The following is a 19,938-nucleotide window of genomic DNA, read 5'->3' as shown; positions in this document are numbered from 1 at the left end:
ATGGCTGGGCTGACAGTTAGATTTGGCTATCACGGATCCATGACAGATTTGTGCTGGCCCAGAGCCCGCCCGACCCAAGTCGTTGTGACGCAAATAACCATCATGCGCCGGTTCCCCTCATCGGCGATGTCAACACCCGGATTTTTAAGTCCAGATGCCTATTATGCCATACATCGCAATCCCAGGACGATTGTTTTTGCGAGACATACAGTTGATATCGTAGAGTCATCATTCATTACAAACCATAGTCCTATTACAACAATAGATCACATGATCCACACTTACAACAATAGTTGATCTAATGATCAACAAACACAATACATAGCGGAAGCGAAGTAGTAGTAATCCATCTAATCCACAGGCAACGCTTGATGTTAGGAGATGATCCTAATTATCGTAGACGTCCTGCTGTCCGTCATCCGGATACTGTTGCTCCTCTTCATAGTCTGGCCATTTGAATAGCCAGGGACACAGCCATGAGTACTTTTAAAGTACTCGCAAACTAATACTAGTGTAAGTACTATCAATTTTATTAAGGGGGTGCTAAGCTATATGTTTATTTGCATAAAGCCAATTTTATTTCATAAACCACTATACGTGAAGACTCCACATTTGCCTAACTTAACTCAATTGGGAACATTAGTGTCATTCCCACAACCATGTTGTTTTCAAGTCAAATCACCATTCACTTCACCAAATATTTTAGAAACATCTGACAACGGAACAGTATGGCCTTTCCAATCGTCCGTAACCATGGACACGGCTATTCGAATAGTTTTACACTCTGCAGAGGTTGCACACTTGTGCCACAACTTTTGATTACATCCGTCAGGGATAGCCCTGAATAATCATACTCAGTATGCGGATCATCAACCATAACCTTTCACTTACAAACTCTAGTATAGGCACCTCTCCCCATGAGTTTGGCCTCCCGGTGATAGCCAACTGTTACCCTGGGAACTGCACAGGGGTTGGGTCGTACATTCACCTCATTTCACGTCATTTCACTTTCAACGGAGGCAGCCTCAGCATAACCTCTATGACGCTTGTTTAGAGGGAACCCATACTAAAGTGCATAAGTTTCTAGTTAAGCCTTACCCATAATCAGGTATTGTGGGGGTACTCAAAAACTGGAATGGTATCGCATCTGAACCCAATCATCAGGTTTTGTCAAAGCCACCAAGTCATTCATGTCATATTCAACTTCAAAATCTTTCAATAGAATGACTCATCATTCCAAGGTTTTTAAAGTCATTGGTTTTCACCTGTTCCCATCTAGAGTAGTCATTTTTAGTTTAGCACTAGCAACTAGTCATGAGGGGTGCTAATCTAACTTGTATTTCTCTAGGCTACTTTGGATGTTCTTGTAACACTCCAAACTTAGACCAAAGTTAACTATAAAGTAAGCTTTGATAAATAAAGTAAAGCTTGCAAGAATAAAAAATTGGGATTGGATCCTTAAACAAAATTAGAAGTGTAATGGTGCCTTGCTCTATTAAAGCTTTGCACTTGGGAACTTGCAAGAGTATAGCTTTCCTTGAGTGGTATATTGATCAAAGTTTTCTTCTTGTTCCTCGTAGACCTCCTCCTCCTGGTATTCCTCGGTACTAGCGTCTATAAACGGATACGAGGTATACAATCACCAAACAATCCTTAATTGCTAGACTAAGCACACAAATGATTCACACAAGCTATTCTAGCATCACATCCTTATTCACATGTTGGTTGGTTTGGTTTGCTTCTAAGAAAATAGTTTCCTCTCATTGAAATATTTCTTAGGGTTTCTATTTATTTTCTTTGAGGAGTAATTTCCTTTCATTGAATCTTATCAAGATTTAATCTCCTACAATAATAAGGTATGAGTATGTGTTGACCAAGGTCAACACTTCATAGTTACTAATTGGGGAAAATGATTTAAATGAGATACTTCATCTCATGCAATTTAAATACTACTATGGAACAATTTAATATCATTAAGTAATTAAAGATGAGGTGCTATAGACTAAGGTCATTACCTCATATTGGATTACTTAAGACAATGATTTAAATGAGAGAGTAACCCTCATACTATTTAAATAAATTATTTGAGATAATTTAAATGGACTAGATATGGCTCCATAGCCATTATTTTGATCTAGCCATGATCATAGTAAACACTAGGCTATATTATTACATAATCATGTAGACTATTTGAAAAGTGATTTATGAGAGTTGGAATCAACTCAAAATCATTTATGGTTGATTTTAAATAAATGTTTGAATTTGAAAAAGGCTATGCCTTGTTAATATTGCTACTTTAATTCTACAACACATCTACGGTTGGAACCAGTGTAGGTATTTAGATAATTTCCTAAGCTTTCCAAATATATAAAATTCATAAAATTTGGTTCAGTGGATTTGATTCTATTCAATTTTGGAAATAGTACCAATATTGAATTTGACAAAATTGATTTAATCCGAATTCAAACTAGTGGGCCTGCGTGGGAAACGAAGTTGGGCCACAGAGAGAAAAAGACTTGGGCCAGCCCAGCTGCACGTCGCGCGTTAGTGGGCTGCCTGACAGTGGGGCCCGCTGTCAGCGACACTTAAAGGGCGAAACGGTATGAGCAAAATGAGGCGTAGGATTAGAAGGGGATCGTGCGGCTGGCGATCATCGTCGTCTCCAACGAGATCCTGCAGTTCTGGCAGCAAGGCAAGGGGATCGGAGGGCCTACCGGTGCTCCGGCGATCGTCGGCGAGGTGCGCAGCAACGTTGGCGTGGACGGCGAGGCTCCAGGTACAAGCGGCTTCGCTCGAGGTGGCTCCAATCAACGGTGATGTGCTGCGGGTACTGGCGGTGCTCCGGCATCAAATTGGCGCTGCTCCGGCGATAATGTGGCTAGGTAAGTGATCGAGGAGAAGCAGGGATGAGAGGAGAGTGAGATGGTGTGGAGAAATGAGGAGTGGGAGTGCTCTATTTATAGAAGCGGAGGGGTGCTGCGGGTGCCTGTGAAGGTCGATCATGGCGCTTTCTCTGGTGCGCGAAGAGGCAAGGTAAGGACGACACGAGGTAGCTAGCATCATGGCGATGCTCGCGTGCTAGCTGGCGCGGCGAAAGCGAGATGGGGCGGCTCGGGATGATGCAAGGTCTGCGGCTGTACCGGCGGCAAAGTTTGGAAGGGGATGACGGAGACAGTGTCTCCGCGTGCATTCGAGCATGTCTACGGGCTAGCTGGAGAGGTGGCGATGCTCGATGCAGAGGGAGAGGCGTAGGGGAGGACGGAGGCGATGGGTCTTGCTGTCGCTCTGGCACGTCCAGAGCGCGGTGAGCGCGCACGCCTGGCAAGACTGGGCGTACTGGGCGCGCACTTTTCTGGCCATGGCGAGCCTCTCCGTGGCCAATGGCTGGTGTGGTCCTGCTCAGTGGTGCATGGGTAAGCTGCTGGACATGATTAAAGAGAGAGGAGAAGGCTGAGAGGGGAGGTGGCATGGAGGTGGGCACGGTGCACGGCATGGCCGTGTTCTGCCTCTCCCCCAGCTTTAATCACCACAGGCTAGTACTTGGTTTGGTACAGGAGTCATAGAAGTACAATGATCATCACAAATCAAATCGGGTTTAGTCAAGAAACTGTTGGATAAAAGGGTGTGTGAGTAATTCAGTTTGATGCCTGCCAGGTGTTCGATGATATGGCCGCAAGAAGTGAATTTTCAAATTTTGTGGAGATTTTTGGTGGAGTGGATTCAATTAATATTTGGCACACAATGGTGGTGGTGGTGTGCAAAGTTGAGTTGATTTGTGAAATTCAAAAATGTAGATGATCTACTTTTTGTTTCAAAGTTGCCACTTGTCAATCTTATATTGAGCAATTGAGGCAGAGTCAACCATGTTGGTCAACACAAAAATTGTTCACCTTGATGGGCTCTAGGATGAGGTGGAAAGAGTTGGGAGGGTTGATACGTCTCCAACGTATCGATAATTTCTTATGTTCCATGCTTGTTTTATGATGATACACACATGTTTTATACATACTTTATGTCATATTTATGCATTTTCCGGCACTAACCTATTAACAAGATGCCGAAGAGCCAGTTGCTGTTTTCTGCTGTTTTTGGTTTCAGAAATCCTAGTAAGGAAATATTCTCGGAATTGGATGAAATCAACGCCCAGGATCTTATTTTTCCACGAAGCTTCCAGAAGACCGAAAGGGAAACGAAGTGGGGCGACGAGGCGGCGACACGCCAGGGCGGCGTGGCCCACCCCCTGGCCGCACGGCCCTATTGTGTGGGCCCCTCGCGTCGCCCCTAAACCTACCCTTCCGCCTATAAGAAGCCTTCGTCGATAATAACTCCAGTACCGAGAGCCACGATACGGAAAACCTTCCAGAGACGCCGCCGCCAATCCCATCTCGGGGGATTCAAGAGATCGCCTCCTGCACCCTGCCGGAGAGGGGAATCATCTCCCGGAGGACTCTTCACCGCCACGGTAGCCTCCGGAGTGATGTGTGAGTAGTTCACCCCTGGACTATGGGTCCATAGCAGTAGCTAGATGGTTGTCTTCTCCTCATTGTGCTATCATCGTCGGATCTTGTGAGCTGCCTAACATGATCAAGATCATCTATTTGTAATGCTACATGCTGCATTTGTTGGGATCCGATGAATATGGAATGCTATGTTATGTTGATTATCAATTTATCATCTATGTGTTGTTTATGATCTTGCATGCTCTCCATTATTAGTAGAGGCTCTGGCCAAGTCGTTACTTGTAACTCCAAGAGGGAGTATTTATGCTCGATAGTGGGTTCATGCCTCCATTAAATCTGGGACAGTGGCAGAAAGTTCTAAGGTTGTGGATGTGCTGTTGCCACTAGGGATAAACCATCAATGCTATGTCTAAGGATATTTGTGTTGATTACATTACGCACCATACTTAATGCAATTGTCTGTTGTTTGCAACTTAATACTGAAAGGGGTTCGGATGATAACCTGAAGGTGGACTTTTTAGGCATAGATGCATGCTGGATAGCGGTCTATGTACTTTGTCGTAATGCCCAATTGAATTTCACACTACTCATCATAACATGTATGTGCATTGTTATGCCATCTTTATTTGTCAATTGCCCAACTGTAATTTGTTCACCCAACATGCTATTTCTTATGGGAGAGACACCACTAGTGAACTGTGGACCCCGGTCCATTCTTTACATCGAATACAATCTACTGCAATACTTGTTCTACTGTTCTCTGCAAACATCATCATCCACACTATACATCTAATCCTTTGTTACAGCAAGCCGGTGAGATTGACAACCTCACTGTCACGTTGGGGCAAAGTAATTTGGTTTTGTTGTGGCAGGTTCCACGTTGGCGCCGGAATCCCTGGTGTTGCGCCGCACTACACTCCGCCGCCATCAGCCTTCAACGTGCTTCTTGGCTCCTACTGGTTCGATAAACCTTGGTTTCTTACTGAGGGAAACTTGCCGCTGTACGCATCACACCTTCCTCTTGGGGTTCCCAACGGACGCGTGCTGTACGCGTATCAAGCACATTTTTCTGGCGCCGTTGCCTAGGAGATCAAGACACACTGCAAGGGGAGTCTCCACTTCCAATCTCTTTACTTTGTTTTTGTCTTGCTTTACTTTTATTTACTTCTTTGTTTGCTGCACTATATCAAAATACAAAAAAAATTAGTTACTAGCTTTACTTTATTTATTATCTTGTTTGCGTTCTCCATATTAAAAACACAAAAAATAGTTACTTGCATTTACTTTACTTATTTCATCATGTTTCCTCCTAAGTTTAATCTTAAAGATGTACCGGTAGGACGAGGGTCTATCATTGGAAAAGATAATATAGACGATTTTTTCACTCATATTAGTACGGTTGAAGATTTTGAAGATAGACACTTGGTAGAACTTGCTCCTACTTATGAAATTGCTGTTGCTTCTTTAGTACACGCGTTAGAAGCTAGATTTGTTAATCTCAATCCCGTGATTCAACATATGTTTCTTACACTCTGTGATATGGAAGAAGGAGAAAAGAAAGATTTTGTATTAGAAACCCTTCTTAAAGAATTTGGTGGTATAGCAAGAGAAGCTAGAAAAGTCTTTACTAAATATAATATGCTTGGCTCTTATACCAACTTTATTAGTATCCTCGAAAAGATGGAAAAGGATAGACAAAAGTACACTAATCAAGTTAATTATGAGGGGGATATTAAAACATCAATACCTTGCAAGCTCTTAGGAATGTGCGAGGCACTAGAAAAGAATTATGATTGGATTATTCCTGAAAATTTGTTTGATGAGAATAGCAAGCCTAAGAGTAATGAAAAAGGAGCCTATGAAACTTACATAGATAAGATACAATGCATAGTTGAGAAAACTTCAAACCCCGCTGTTGATGCATCATCTTTTGATAACACTTGATACACACTTTCTGCGCCTAGCTGAAAGGCGTTAAAAAAAGTGCTTATGGGAGACAACTCATTATTTTACTTCTGCACTTTTGTTTCATATTTGAGTCTTGGAAGTTGTTACTACTGTAGCAACCTCTCCTTATCTTTATTTTATTGCATTGTTGTGCCAAGTAAAGTCTTTGATAGTAAGGTTCATACTAGATTTGGATTACTGCGCAGAAACAGATTTCTTGCTGTCACGAATTTGAGTGTTATTCTCTGTAGGTAACTCAGAAAAATCTGCCAATTTACGTGAGTAATCCTCAGATATGTACGCAACTTTCATTCAATTTGAGCATTTTCATTTGAGCAAGTCTGGTGCACCTATAAAATTCGTCTTTACGGACTGTTCTGTTTTGACAGATTCTGCCTTTTATTTCGCATTGCCTGGTTTTGCTATGTTTGATGGATTTCTTTATTCCATTAACTTTCAGTAGCTTTGTGCAATGTCCAGAAGTGTTAAGAATGATTATGTCACCTCTGAACATGTGAATTTTGATTATGCACTAACCCTCTAATGAGTTGTTTTGAGTTTGGTGTGGAGGAAGTTTTCAAGGATCAAGAGAGGATGATGATACAATATGATCAAGGAGAGTGAAAGATCTAAGCTTGGGGATGCCCCCGTGGTTCATCCCTGCAAATTTCAAGAATACTCAAGCATCTAAGCTTGGGGATGCCCAAGGCATCCCCTTCTTCATCGACAACATTATCAGCTTCCTCTAGTGAAACTATATTTTTATTCCATCACATCTTATGTGCTTTACTTGGAGCGTCTGTTTGCTTTTGTTTTTGTTTTGTTTGAATAAAGTTGGATCCTAGCATTCATTGTATGGGAGAGAGACACGCTCCGTTGTTGCATATGGACAAATATGTCCTTAGCTTTACTCATAATGTTCATGGCGAAGGTTGAAACTGCTTCGTTAATTGTTATATGGTTGGAAACAGAAAATGCTACATGTGGTAATTGGTATAATGTCTTGAATAATTTGATACTTGGCAATTGTTGTGCTCATATGGATCATGTTTAAGCTCTTGCATCATATACTTTGCACCTATTAGTGAAGAAATACATAGAGCTTGCTAAAATTTGGTTTGCATGATTGGTCTCTCTAAGGTCTAGATATTTTCTAGTAAGGGTTTGAACAACAAGGAAGACAGTGTAGAGTCTTATAATGCTTGCAATATGTTTTTATGTGAGCTTTGCTGTACCGGTTCATACTTGTGTTTGCTTCAAATAACCTTGCTAGCCTAAGCCTTGTATTGAGAGGGATTACTTCTCGTGCATCCAAAATCCTTGAGCCAAAAACTATGCCATTTGTGTCCACCATACCTACCTACTACATGGTATTTCTCTGCCATTCCAAAGTAAATTGCTTGAGTGCTATCTTTAAACACTTCAAAAGTTATTACCTCTTATTTGTGTCAATGTTTTATAGCTCATGAGGAAGTATGTGGTGTTTATCTTTCAATCTTGTTGGGCAACTTTCACCAATGGACTAGTGGCTTCATCCGCTTATCCAATAATTTTGCAAAAAGAGCTGGCAATGGGGTTCCCAGCCCCAACTAATTAACTTTCATAATTTTACAAAAAAAACACTCCTCCATGGTATGTGATTGTTGGACGGCACCCGAGGATTCGGTTAGCCATGGCTTGAGAAAGCAAAGGTGGGGAGGAGTGTCACCTAAATAAAAACTAAAATAAAAGGCACTCCTTCATGGTATGAGATTGTTGGAAGGCACCCGAGGATTCGGTTAGCCATGGTTTGTGAAAGCAATGTTGGAAGGAGTGCCACCCAAAAATAAAAATCTTTCATGGGAGCCGCTCTTTGAAGGTCTGTCTGGCAAGGGGGTTAGAGTACCCACTACCATTCGTTGACAACAACAAACACCTCTCAAAACTTTACTTTTATGCTCTCTTTCTTGTTTTCAAAATAAAAGCTCTAGCACAAATATAGCAATCCATGCTTCCCTCTTCGAAGGGCCATTCTTCTACTTTTATGTTGAATCAGTTTACCCACTTCCTTCCATCTTAGAAGCAAACACTTGTGTTAACTGTGCATTGATTCTTACATACTTGCATATTTGCATTCATCATATTACTTTATGTTGACAATATCCATGAGATATACATGTTACAAGTTGAAAGCAACCGCTGAAACTTAATCTTCCTTTGTGTTGCTTCAATGCCTTTATTTAGAATCTATTGCTTTATGAGTTAACTCTTATGCGAGGCTTATTGATGCTTGTCTTGAAAGTACTATTCATGAAAAGTCTTTGCTATATGATTCAGTTGTTTAACCATTGTCTTTACCATTGCTTCGAATTGCTGCATTCATTACATGTGCTTACAATAGTATTGATCAAGATTATGATAGCATGTCACTTCAGAAATTATCTTTGTTATCGTTTACCTACTCGGGACGAGTAGGAACTAAGCTTGGGGATGCTGATACGTCTCCAACGTATCGATAATTTCTTATGTTCCATGCTTGTTTTATGATGATACACACATATTTTATACATACTTTATGTCATATTTATGCATTTTCTGGCACTAACCTATTAACAAGATGCAGAAGAGCCAGTTGTTGTTTTCTGCTGTTTTTGGTTTCAGAAATCCTAGTAAGGAAATATTCTCGGAATTGGACGAAATCAACGCCCAGGATCATATTTTTCCACGAAACTTCCAGAAGACCGAGAGGGAAACGAAGTGGGGCGACGAGGCGGCAACACGCCAGGGCGGCGCGGCCCACCCCTGGCCGCGCGGCCCTGTTGTGTGGGCCCCTCGCATCGCCCCTAAACCTACCCTTCCGCCTATAAGAAGCCTTCGTTGGTAATAACTCCAGTACCGAGAGCCACGATACGGAAAACCTTCCAGAGACGCCGCCGCCGCCAATCCCATCTCGGGGGATTCAAGAGATCGCCTCCTGCACCCTGCCGGAGAGGGGAATCATCTCCTGGAGGACTCTTCACCGCCATGGTCGCCTCCGGACTGATGTGTGAGTAGTTCACCCCTGGACTATGGGTCCATAGCAGTAGCTAGATGGTTGTCTTCTCCTCATTGTGCTATCATTGTTGGATCTTGTGAGCTGCCTAACATGATCAAGATCATCTATTTGTAATGCTACATGTTGCGTTTGTTGGGATCCGATGAATATGGAATGCTATGTTATGTTGATTATCAATTTATCATCTATGTGTTGTTTATGATCTTGCATGCTCTCCGTTATTAGTAGAGGCTCTGGCCAAGTCGTTACTTGTAACTCCAAGAGGGAGTATTTATGCTCGATAGTGGGTTCATGCCTCCATTAAATGCAGGACGATGTGAGAAAGTTCTAAGGTTGTGGATGTGCTGTTGCCACTAGGGATAAAACATCAATGCTATGTCTAAGGATATTTGTGTTGATTACATTACGCACCATACTTAATGCAATTGTCTGTTGTTTGCAACTTAATACTGGAAGGGGTTCGGATGATAACCTGAAGGTGGACTTTTTAGGCATAGATGCATGCTGGATAGCGGTCTATGTACTTTGTCGTAATGCCCAATTGAATTTCACACTACTCATCATAACATGTATGTGCATTGTCATGCCATCTTTATTTGTCAATTGCCCAACTGTAATTTGTTCACCCAACATGCTATTTCTTATGGGAGAGACACCACTAGTGAACTGTGGACCCCGGTCCATTCTTTACATCGAATACAATCTACTGCAATACTTGTTCTACTGTTCTCTGCAAACATCATCATCCACACTATACATCTAATCCTTTGTCATAGCAAGCCGGTGAGATTAACAACCTCACTGTCACGTTGGGGCAAAGTAATTTGGTTGTGTTGTGCAGGTTCCACGTTGGCACCGGAATCCCTGGTGTTGCGCCGCACTACACTCCGCCGCCATCAACCTTCAACGTGCTTCTTGGCTCCCACTGGTTCGATAAACCTTGGTTTCTTACTGAGGGAAACTTGCCGCTGTACGCATCACACCTTCCTCTTGGGGTTCCCAACGGACGCGTGATGTACGCGTATCAAGGGTTAGGTTTAAGATTTGCTTAATACAAGGGCTCAAAGTGAGTAACATATTAATAGTGGCAGATTTGACCATTATCATATGTAGCTTGAATTTGAATTTTCCTTTGCTTTGATTTGTGTTTCTTTGATGAAAATGTGTTTGTTATTGGTCTATTGATGTTTCCCAAGCATTGGCACAAGTCATTATGGCCTTGGTTGAGGATTTTCAAAAATGGCCATAAGTGTATGTGGGTGATGATTTGTATTTTTTTCCATTTCTTTTCTTTATCTCTTTTTGGGTTCCATGATCATGTCCTAGGGTTTAAGCATCTTTAATAAGCACTCAACAAATCATCATGGAAACATCAATTTATTCATGCATGATCACTATGCACATATGCAACACTAAGCATAGCACCATATTTAAATAAAAGTTTTTGTTAGTTCTAATTTTTGACTATTGGAAACTCGTTTTCTTATTGATTTGAAATTTGGGATGTTACAAACCCTTCCCCCTTACAAAAGATCTCATCCCGAGATCTTAAAGAAAACTAGGTACTAAAGAGATCTGGGAATTCCTTCTTCATATCTTCTTCTCGCTCCCAAGTGGCTTCCTCTTCAGTATGATTACTCCACTGAATCTTCAGGAACTTGATACTTCTAGTGCGGGTGGTTCTGAAAGCTTCTTCCAGGATGCGAATGGGTACTTCACGATAGGTCAAGTCCTTGTTGATATCCACCGATCTGTGATCGATGTTCTTGAACACTTCCGTCTTCTCCGGAACTTCCAAACATTTCCGAAGTAACGAGATGTGAAACACACACTACACCACAGCACTACATCCCCAACAGATAAATTGGTCGGGAAAGCCGCTTTCAGTGACAGAAAGTTGGTCGGGGATCAGTTCTGCCGACCGACATGGTCGGTCACCGTATGTCCGGTCGGCAAAGGGCTTTCCGGACCGACATACCTTTGCCGACCAACCGTCCGTCAACCATTCATAAACTTTCCCGACCAACGTTATTTTTCCCAACCAACATGGAATGCCGACCCACAATATGACAGTACAAGTATTGCCGACCAACTTTCCACTAGGCTATCTGAGCCTTTCCTGACCAACAAAGCAATCATCGGTTCAGATTTAGAAAATTTTCAGAAATTAGGCCGTGGCCATTTTTTCTTTTTTTGAATTGACCGTTGCCATTGTTGGCCAAATATCCTTCAAATTGACATGTTTCACAACATTTAATTCAACTTATCAACATGCATATGATACAAACTATCAAACGATATTAATCCACAACCCAACAGTAATGGCACCCACTACTCATACATAATTTTCATTTTTTCTAAACGTGATTCCAAGATATAACACGGTTACAAAATGTGGCTAAAATCTGCATGTCAAGTGAGACAGTTTATATACTCTATAACATTAAATATCCCAACACATGCTCCAACACAAACTCCATATGATAATTCTTTCTCCAAACAGGATACCTGCAGATACAAAACGTACAAGCATGAGATTGATTAGTTTCACACAAACAGTATTGTGCAGCTGCACTAAAGCACATGCATTGATTATTTTCACAACAACCAAATTTGTAATGATCAACCTGTCATGCTACATATCATATAGAAGATGCTCATGTGATTATGTGAGAGAACATACTGGAGGCATTGCTGCTTTCCATTGAAATAGCAAATTAACAAACTAACAGGAACATTAGCGGTCTTGACATGATCAAATCTGACAATTCGCTGGTGTAAATTTGCACGAAGGCTAGAAACTAAAAAACATAACTGATCATCCAGTTGACTAGAAACTAAAAAACATAACTGATCATCCAGAAGAACATATAGCATTATATAACATGGCACTCGCATTGGCAATACAAATTAACAGCAAACAGCTAAACCAAAGTAAGTCTTTTATTTATTAGTAGTTTCTGAAGCACAGATACACTCTACAAGCATTAAGGAAATGACAGATCTGTAAGTATCTACATAGATAGTGAAATATCTACATATAAAAGATAACTGAACTTATTTCAGATCTGCCTTCAAAGAAATATGCAATTGGCTTAGAGAAAGCAGGAGAGCTACAAGGCAGTACTGCCACCAGAAGATAGCATTAGTCTCAATAAAATTAGAGATTGTGAAATATCTACAGATAAAAGATAGCTGAACTTATTTCAGATCTGACTTCAAAGAAATATGCAATTGGCTTAGAGAAAGCAAGAGAGCTACGAAGCAAGATAGCAGTGTCTCAATAAATTACAGATTGCCAAATATGTACATATCTTATATTTACTAATTGGAGACTCCCTACGAAACACCACCTTAATCCTAGAGGCACCCAATTGATTTTTACTCGGATCTCCATCTCCGGGTCATGCAGCTTCACCTAGGTCTGGCAAAAAAAAGACTTGATTTTAGCATCCACGTAGTCCCTGGCTTGGCTCCGATTGAAGCAGACTTTGGTTCCCCGCAGCCTCACCAGTCTCCATGCCTGCAAGCCTGCAACGGAAATAGCATCAGGTTTATTTTGCAGTTCCGCTTTTCTATATATGTATGGCTGCAATCAAAGTAGTTCAATTACCCAATTCACACAAGATTATTTTTGCTGCAATTAATTTTTTGCGGTGTTGGCAGGCAAGCAAGTGATGTCTTCTCCATGCGCTGATTCCATGTGGTATAGGTGAGATCGCGCGTTATTTAAGGACAATGGAATTGAAAACTAGATTTGTTTTACAATACGTACGTGGTCGTACTGTATATTTCAATTGATTTTGTCTTCCCGCATAGTTTTTTTTAGTAAATTTAATTGCAAGTTACCCGAAAAAACTTTAATACTTATGTGAACTGATTTTTTTTATCTGCTGGCAGGAACGCAAAATCTCCAATCGCTGCTATTTTCCTTGATCTCCTTTGATTGATTACCACTGGACGTCGTGCCTCTGCTGCTTTGATTATAAAAGTGAAACTATGTGCTAGATATTGGATTCCATTGGTCGGTTACCTGAGGTCTCTACCCGTTCAAGCTTGCCGATGAAACCGCGGTACGAGAGCATTAATTGATTGCTTTTTGTGCACCGCTCTTTCAATACGTAATATTTAATTTAAGGTAAAAAATAAGGGCGTGGCTAATTCCCGATCGACCGGGTAATGCATAACTTATCCGTACTATGTATCAGTGCTCAAGATTTTTTAGTCGATCCATCTTATGAGAATCTCTTTTCAGTGTTCCATCGTATTTTCATGCTGCATGTCTTTTTTGCGAATTATGCTGCATGTTAACATAGCTTAGCTTATGCCTCCAAATTAACTGAAATTGTGATTCTTTATTTATCGTGATTGGTTTGAAACAGGTAGACTGTACACTTTCAGGCAGTTTCGCTGCTGCTGCTTGCTTCTGCATGCACGCACCAGTGCTCACGGATTGGTTTTATCCGGTGGGATAAAAAACGAATAATATCTACATGCTACAAAGGAAATACTCGCGTTGGTTTGATCTCATCAGGTTGTACTACAGGTGACCATCAAGGAATTCATTGTGTAAACATGTTAGCTGGTGGCCTCCATGATTTAGGTGATGCACATGCAAATTAAAACATAGGATTTACAATAATAATTAATTAACCTCCCAATATGTTGATACGAGATTTGAGTTTAACATAACTTATTCAGTGCAAGTGAGACTTGCAACCAACTGGAAAATACTTTCTTACATCTACAACTATTAACAAAAAGAAATGATAGTCTAACAAAGAAAGACGTAATATGTAGCATACATTGTGACTTGCGACATCTTACTAGTAAAAGATAACTGAACTTATTTCTAATGCATAATTAGATGGCATAGTTAATGAACCATCTGGTATCTTTACTATGCTTTTGACAGATGTTCTTGTTAAAATCAGCAGACAGAAGTATGAAGCATCCAAAAGTTCAGGCAAGAAATTGCTAATTTGCTATCCTGGAAAGAGTAATATTACATTTCACTAAGACCATTAGTGATTACTAGGAAATATGCCCGCGGCGTTGCTGCGGATTCTAAGAGCATCTTTAGCCGCGTCTCCCAAAGCGTCCCCCAAACGGCGCCGGAATTATCGTTTGGAGATGTGTTTCGTTCGTGCCGTACTTGGGGGGCGTCGCTCCCCAGCCACGTTCCCCAAACGGCGTCCCCAAACTTGAAAATACTATTTTTTTAGTTTAGTAGATAGAAGAAATGCATAGGTAATTACGATATACTAATATTGCTGCTAATATTCAAAGCGGTGCAACATAAACAAATTGCATATAAAAACTTTGAAAAATATAAACAAATTACATATAAAAAACTAAACTACTTCTTCTATGATAGCCCCGCCTCGTTGTCCTCACGGTAGCGCTTCCTGCTCGTCACCTCTTCTGAAAAGTTGGTGTGTCGTTCGACGCGTCGGAGGAACTTGTGTCCTCCTCATCATCGACGGTGCTCACCGGCTGTGCCTTTGCCTTCGCCCGGGCCGCCGCCTCGTCAGCCTCTTCCTCCTCCTCCTCCTCCTCCTCCTCCTCCTCCTCCTCCTCCTCGGCCTCCCATTCCTCGCCGCTGTCCAGCGGCGGGGAATCATTGCTGCTAGGAGTCGCAGCTTTGTCCCACCAGTGACGCCATCCCGATGGCTTACTCTCGATGTCGATGTCTGATGGTAGCTGAGAGAGGTCGCTCATTGTGAGCGAGGAGAGCTTTCGATGAATGGCGGACGGTTGTAGACCGAAGAAAGCGCATACGTAGGGTTCTTATTAAGCGCGGATGAACGGCGGCGCAAATATCGAAGAGAGCGGCGGTTGCTCTTTCGTAGAGTTCGCGCTCCATTCCAGCGGTTCGTGCGTCGATCGACGCGGTTGCCAATCCGACGGTTCCCCTTCCCGGCAACTGCACCGTTCCTAGGTAGGCGGTGGTTGAGCGTCCGTCCGTGAGTCGCTGACGCGTCAGTCCCGTGTCTCCTAGCGTAGCATTTCGCTGTGTCCGGCGTGCCCGGAGCATCCTCTCTGTAGCGGGGACGGGCTCGGCGTGCCTGAAACCGTCTTGGGCCGCCCCGGACAAAAAGAGACTTTAGGGCACGCGGCTGGGTACTTTTTTTTTGTTCGGCACGCTCCAAATCCCTTTAGAAGACGCTTTGCGGAATGTGGCTGCAGATGCTCTAAATAGCCAAAATCCGACGGTTCCCCTTCCCGGCAACTGCACCGTCCCTAGGTAGGCGGTGGTTGAGCGGCCGTCCGTGAGTCGTTGACGCGTCGGTCCCGTGTCTCCTAGCGTCGCATTTCGCTGTGTCTGGCGTGCCCGGAGCGTCCTCTGTGTAGCGGGCTCGACGCGCCGGACACCGTCTTGGACCGCGCCGGACAAAAAGAGACTTTAGGGCACGCGGCTAGGTACTTTTTTTTTGTTCGGCACGCTCCAAATTCCTTTAAAAGACGCTTTGCGGAACGTGGCTGCAGATGCTCTAAATAGCTAAAATCCCCCACAAAATCCTTAGCTGAAGGATCTAAGCCACTTCCTGGGCATTTATTACATTTTGTCACATCAACAATTTTACATTTCTTAATAAAGACGGCTGCAAAGATAAAACAAAAGTATAAGGCGAACTTCTTCTTGGCTTTTAGAAGGGCTTATCCTCTCTCAGCTTTTCTCGGAAGCCCGTCTACTAAACTTGTTTAAACTTGTAAATTATTATTAGAAAGATCGATTTATAAATTTAAATAAGTTTGAAAGACGGGCATCTCGAAGAAGCTGAGCAAGGGTAACTTTTGGGTGAAACTATACGTAGAAGCCAAAAAGAAAATCCCCCTAACTCTTGTTCTTGAATATTTTTGGTGGGTCTCACCTATGGATAGAAAGACATCGCTATCGTCTTATTCGCATAAGCGAGGTGTATCCGAATAAATTTATCGAACAACTCAAAATAAAAACTTACGCCTAAAACGAAAAATGACCAAACTTGAAATGAAAAAAACTGTATTTTGCTCAAAATATTGATCAAAGCTGAACCAAAAATGTACTACAAGAAAAATTGTAGCAAGTTGGTATAGCAGAACCAATGCATCTAAAGCAATACATATATAGCAGAAATAACTGAAGATTAAAACTCTAGAATTAAGAATCTGAACGGTGGATAGGAAGACACATATACCAATCAACTTACCCATATGAAAAACTTTTCCATATATGGTTTTGCTAAGAAATTTCGGGATTCTTAACAGATTTTTGCTTTCAATTATCCATAGCAGATGATATGAAATGCAAGTACACCAGTCCCAAGTACAGTGCGAATTAATCTTCGGAATGATGAATTTGTTACACAGGAAAACAGAATTAATCGGTCGATGCGACACTGACCGAAGCCATGAATTTGCTAGTGTGTGGGCAGTACCTGAGACCGTACCAGTTATTTGGGATCATATTGCTAATCATGGAGTAAATCTTCTGCCAAGGCCATCGGGTACATTAGCTGAAGACATAATTGCACCGATTTGGTTGTAGCACTGCGCTGATAGAAAATCACAGAAAAGGGAGGCGTCGCAAGAGGGCGAGATGCCACCGGCCTTGGGAACCGTGAGTGACGTCCTCCGCCGCTTTTCAGCACCGATCCGACGAGACGGAGCCTGGCTTCTAAGGCCCGGCCTGGATCCAAAATCAGCCCTCATCAATCTTGTACCGGAGTATGGCATCGGACCATGCTGTACATCGGGGGTCTTCCCGCCACCATGTTCACAAGAACCAAGGCGCAGCTGTCGGGGATCTTGAGATTGGCGCCGCCGGGGACGGGGAAGTCAGTGGAGGCGACGATTATGGTGGACGGCTACTTGGCGGGGGAGTAGGTGTGCAAGGTCTGGTGCGCAGCGGCCTTGATGGCGAGCGTCGTGCATGCACGGCCATCTCTGCGATGGGGGGCGGCGCTACCTCGGAGGTGGTTTGTGACGATTGGTGAATAGACAGACGATGCCGCAATTTTTTTTCCCGAACCGTTATTTTCACTTGCCAATGGCGTTGGTGGGTAATTTCATGTGTGGTGGGAGGGCAAAATCGGAAAAAGTAAAACGGACCAACAAGAAACCTTATTTTCTTTATTATTAGGTATAGACATGAAAATACACCGTACGATAGTACACAGAACATGGCCATCTCTGGGAGTCCATGCCCAGCCAGACCATTTATTTCCAAAAAGAATGAACAGAGCTTCACAGCCAAGCAAGAAGAACTTATGCTACAGATCGCTTTGAGATTGCTTTTCAGGTTACATAACTCATTAGAATGTTATATTCATGTATCAATCATGTACTAAACAACTACACATATACAGTCCAAATCTTATACTGTTCTAATCAGCTACATGTATTTCCACTAGATGCTAGTGACTAATATCTTCACAGAAACAACAAAATGTACCTTCCAGGATAGTTACTAAAGCAAATCTCGATTCTTGGTGATTTCTAAGAGTTGAGAACATAATTGCTTCAGCTGTAATGGAGTACATAAACGCAAACCATTAGTTGGAACGAGCAGACTGTTAGATTTCTAGTAGGACCTCTAGCTGTTGCATCTAGTGAGTAATCGCATCTAACCGGGACTAGCACTAGAGGGGAAAACAGTGGGGTTCATACCGTCGGTCTTGGTCGACGAGGAGCTCGCCATGGCGGCGACGGAGGGGCGGCGGTGATGTCGGTGGAGCTTCCCGCCGCTACAGCGCCTCACCAGATCGGGTGGCTTAGGGTTTGTATGTCGGTGGGGAGGACGGCAACGGACGAACCTTGGCGTCCGTGCCCCGGCCCCCACCTCTTTTATATGTGGCGCTGGCGACAGGGGCCCACCAACCAGACGTGGTTGGGCGCCCCCGATCAGGGCGCGAGATAGGGTCGTACGACCGTTGGGTCGTACGTGGAGATCAAACTAACATTCTCCCCCTTGATCTCATCTTACTTTAATCTTAATCTTAGACTTATACTTTTCTTGGTATCCATTTTATCACAGATTAGCATATAGAGCATGTCTCGTTATGATGGCCAGTTACGCACCATCAGATTCAACAGCTACTACACACCTTTCCATTTAAAATAGATTCTTCCTCTAGGCCCTTAATATCCAGGTATCATAGGCTTTCCCGTAAACCCATGCCGGCTACATGTTCTCTGTACACACTGGGTGGTAAGCCTTTCGTAAGCGGATCCGCGAGCATTCTCTTTGTGCTTATATGCTCTAAACTTATGGTATGATCCTGGATTCTATCTTTCACAACATAATACTTGATGTCAATGTGCTTGCCAGCATCACTTGACTTATTGTTGTGAGCATAAAATACTGCTGGCTCATTGTCGCAGTACATTCTAAGTGGTCTTTGAATGCTGTCTACCACTCTCAACCCGGGTATAAATTTCTTTAACCAGTTTGCCTGCCCCGATGCCTCATAACATGCTACATACTCAGCAACCATCGTGGACGGTGCCGTGATAGATTGCTTGAAGCTTTTCCACGATATAGCTCCACCTGCGAGAGTGAATACATAACCTGATGTGGATTTTCTGTCATCTACATCTCCCGCAAAGTCTGCATCTGAATACCCTTCTATCTCAAGGGAATCAGTTCTTCTATATGTTAGCATGAGGCCTTTCGTGCCTTGCGCATAACGCAATGCCTTCTTCACCATTTTCCAGTGATCTTTTCCTGGATTACTTTGGAATCTCCCAAGTACCCCGGTAACAAAAGCTAAGTCTGGGCGCGTACATACTTGAGCATACATTAGGCTTCCGACAGCTGAAGCATATGGAACCGCTTTCATTTGATCGATCTCATATTGGTTCCTGGGAGATTGAAAATCCCCAAATCTATCGCCCTTGACTATAGGAGCAGGCGTGGCATTACTCGCATGCATACCATACTTCTTTAGAACTTTCTCTAAGTATGCCTTTTGCGATAATCCTAAAACCCCTCTTTGTCTATCTCGGTGAATTTCAATTCCTAGAACGAATGAAGCTTCACCAAGATCTTTCATATCGAAATTCGAGGACAAGAAGTTCTTCGTCTCCAATAGTAGACTAACATCACTACTAGCAAGCAGAATGTCATCCACATATAGGATAAGGAAAATGAATTTCCCTTTCTTAAACTTTGCATATACGCAATTGTCCTCTCTATTCTCATTAAACCCAAAACTTTTGATTGTCTCATGGAACTTCAAGTACCATTGTCTGGAGGCTTGTTTTAACCCATAAATGGATTTCTTCAGACGGCATCCCATATGTTCTTTTCCTTCCACGACAAAACCCTTGGGTTGTGCCATGTAAACATTTTCTTCCAAGTCTCAATTTAAGAAGGCCGTCTTTACATCCATTTGATGCAACCCTAAATCATAGTGTGCCACTAAAGCCATTATAATTCTAAAAGAATCCTTACATGAGACCGGAGAAAATGTCTCATTATAATCTATTCCTTCTCTTTGAGTGAAACCTTTC

At 42.5% G+C, this 19,938-nt stretch overlaps 1 long non-coding RNA gene across 1 annotated transcript; it reads right to left on the bottom strand.

Annotated features, from left to right (window-relative positions):
- Positions 1-12,555: 12,555 nt before the first annotated feature.
- LOC127307407 (uncharacterized) lies at positions 12,556-17,951 on the bottom strand. The gene is made up of 2 exons (XR_007855533.2): positions 17,879-17,951; positions 12,556-12,964 (listed from the first exon to the last, which is right to left on the bottom strand). It is a non-coding gene; the product is annotated as an uncharacterized lncRNA (long non-coding RNA).
- Positions 17,952-19,938: the final 1,987 nt, after the last annotated feature.

Source organism: Lolium perenne, chromosome 6, assembly GCF_019359855.2.
Source record: "Lolium perenne isolate Kyuss_39 chromosome 6, Kyuss_2.0, whole genome shotgun sequence".
NCBI lineage: Eukaryota > Viridiplantae > Streptophyta > Magnoliopsida > Poales > Poaceae > Lolium > Lolium perenne.
Note: the sequence above shows the minus strand (reverse complement) of the source record. Positions and strands in the feature narration are given on the sequence as shown.